Source organism: Bombus pascuorum, chromosome 1, assembly GCF_905332965.1.
Source record: "Bombus pascuorum chromosome 1, iyBomPasc1.1, whole genome shotgun sequence".
In the NCBI taxonomy this organism is placed as follows: Eukaryota; Metazoa; Arthropoda; class Insecta; order Hymenoptera; family Apidae; genus Bombus; species Bombus pascuorum.
Window position 1 is genome coordinate 1,768,088 of NC_083488.1, and position 3,112 is coordinate 1,771,199.

General features: G+C 37.1%; 1 long non-coding RNA gene across 1 annotated transcript; it reads right to left on the bottom strand.

Annotated features, from left to right (window-relative positions):
• Positions 1-621: 621 nt before the first annotated feature.
• Positions 622-957, bottom strand: LOC132916081 (uncharacterized). Its single transcript, XR_009660012.1, has 2 exons — positions 867-957; positions 622-784 (listed from the first exon to the last, which is right to left on the bottom strand). It is a non-coding gene; the product is annotated as an uncharacterized LOC132916081 (long non-coding RNA).
• Between the last annotated feature and the right edge of the window lie 2,155 nt (positions 958-3,112).

Sequence of the window (3,112 nt, forward strand, 5' to 3'; positions counted from 1 at the left end):
TTGAAAGTAATACTCGATGAAATAAAGAACAATCATACGAGTTTATTCTACCAAAATAAAGTATTCCTTAACTTGTACAAGTTTTCTCACTACAAAAAGTACCAAATGAAAATCATCCTATGGATTATCGAATCCTCGTCCGCAGGATCTTATCACAGAATGAAATTTAAACTACACAGACGCCGCCGTTTGCTTTATACATCTGATTTATCTATCTGATTAAGTTCAACGAAGAATCGGAAATTCGCAGAAACATACATAGAATCTGGACCAACTAAAAATGATCTAGTTTCACGGTTTTTGAGAACCGGCAACTCGTTATTTGAATTGCTAATTCGTTTCAACCACTTGAACGCACCGACGCACGCCGACGTCATTAAACTTATTCGATCGATAAGATATTGGTACCAATAATAAAGTCTCCTTCGCGAGATTTAAGGATGTTTCTTTCGTGTTAATTACACGTGATAATTACACTTATGTATCTGTGTGTAATGTGCATGCATTCGAATATGTTTAATAAAACGTAAAATTTCGTATTCCTACATTTCGACTGTACAAGCATTTTCGTGTCTGCACGATTTACAAACTAAAAATGTTAGTACAATTGCCAACTACATACCAATTAATATTTCCCACGTTTTGCTGTCGACTACAATCGACGCGGCAATCAAGAGTACGATTCTTCATGCACAATTCACGACGCAAACATGACACGCGTCTCTGTTATTTCAGCGAAACGGAATATCTATTACGATTCACATCCACCTCCGGACTCATAAGCCTGTAATTGGTATTCAATGAAAATCAATGATAATAGGGAGGACGAGATGCGAAGGAAAGCGATTTACTCGCGACACCTGTACCTGATGTGATTGTCGCGCGTATGAAAAGGAAAGAAAAAAAAAATAATTGGAAAAACAGCCATGCGTAGAAACGAACGATTCACTGGCCCGGTAATCGGTCGTACGTACGTCATCGTCGCTGACGTGTCGTATTTATGGTCGGAAAATCGCCATTCCGATATTCTGGTCGCCGCGTCAGTGAGAGCCTCGTGGTTAAAAAGAAAACATATGCTAATAGGTCGAAGACCGGTCCCTAAAATGGAATAGGCAGCGATACGCGTGTTCCATGTGTCTATAGATATAGGAAATCTCGTCTGTGTTTGTCCACCATAGATCGTGTTTGCACTTTAACCAGAGAGACTAATAGCGAATCGTTCTTGGATCGAAGCAGGTTTCGTTCAAGGTGAAATCGTGCTCGGTTTCAACTTATTGAACGAAACCTGGAATATTTTTGGAATCCCCATGAATTTCAATTTGATCGGCATTCCGTACCTCAATAGGAATTCAGCTTTTTACTAAAATTTTCATTAGCTATGAAACTTTTGTTACATCCTTAACGTTCTTACACTCTTAAACATGGTGGTGGAAACGTTATGGTGCGGACGTGTTCTCGAGGCAGCCTTGGTCCGATACGTCGTATCAATGGAATTATGGACAATATGGTTTTCGATACATGGACATACTCAAGAACACAATGTTGCGATGATTTTATTTTTCAAAACGATAATGATCCAAAGCACACGGTTCGGGCTGTGAAACAGTTTTTCGAAGAAGAAAATATTACCGTGCCCCTGTGGCCGTCGCAATCATCAGACATTAATTAATCCAATCGAGAATTTGTGGTTCTTCGTAAAAAAGACTGTACAAGGCTATAAGCGGAAAAATTTAAATAAACTTTACATTTGAAACTGCTTGGAGCAATATTACGGTAGATCGATGTGATAAATTAATAGATTCTATGCCAAGGAGATGTACCAAAGGGATAAGAAATAACGATATTGGACAAAATATTGAATTTAAACAAAAATTGTGTATATTTTCTTACTAAAAATTAATATTTCTTTGTGTAATCTTAAACTTTCGACCGACGAAATATTATATAGATTTATTCCTTTTCTATAACAGCTACTGAGCAAAATATCTGTTAAGGTTATTCGGTGTACGTGGAATTAAAGAAACACGTGGGTAAATTGTAAGGTATTGTAAGTATATATATTGTGAATATTAAAGTACAAAGTGTGGAATACAATGTGAGCTGGTCCAGATCCTCACGCTAGCAAGGTTACCCTTTTTTTTTTATTTTTCCGTGGAGGAAATCCGCACGGACACCTACCGCCTCTAGGGGGGAGGGCGGCGTGGTAGTGTCGGACTCCAACCGACTAAAACCTCCACGAAGACTGTCTCTACTGCGTCGAGGTGAGCCCGGGAACCGCTACGGCGACACACCGGCCCAGCAAGGTTACCCTGAGACTAAAAGAACCCTGAAGCCAACGTCGCACGTATACCGCTTATGGTCTGTCATCGACGCATTCTTTTGTCTATGCGCTATCGATGACCTTAGCGCTTGAGAAAACGGAAGACCAGAGGTAGAGTTTTCTTAGAAGTGGCGATCACTTCGACAATATCAAATTGAAATTTTTTTGTAAGTGTATAAACAAATGTCTAATTAGTTAATACCAAAAGTAGAACGCTGTATTTATATTTTTTATGGAAAGTAAGTCAATTATTTATTTCTTCCATTTCGTTTTAATCTTCTATCCGCTATCGTACATATACACAATGATAAATTGTACTGTTTGGATAATTTATACCGTGTCTTATGTTTCCCGAAAATATAAAGAATTTTGTTAAAGAAATGGTTCGATACAAAAGGATACGATACAAAGTAATTTCTTGATTAAAATAAATTATTTTGGCATTCGTATGTCTCTTTTTTTTTTATTTTATTTTGGTTTTTTTACAATTTGTCCTTATGGACATTTGGTAAAGTGTTATATCTCATTGGTAATAAAAATAAAATAAAATAAAATAAAAATAAATATAGCATGTGGGTGGCTACCCCCAGCGGGGTGCCAACTTCGTTTTTTCTAAGTTATATCTTTTATGAGTGTCTCTTTTTGTCAGCGTTTTTCAAATTCTAGCAGCTAGAAATTGAAGATCGTTCGTAGCGAACAATCGTATGAACAAGAAGATCAAAATTGTTAATCTTCGGTATAAACGAAAGGATAAGTGGAAGGAAGAAGAATCAGTTATAAAGGTAAAACGAA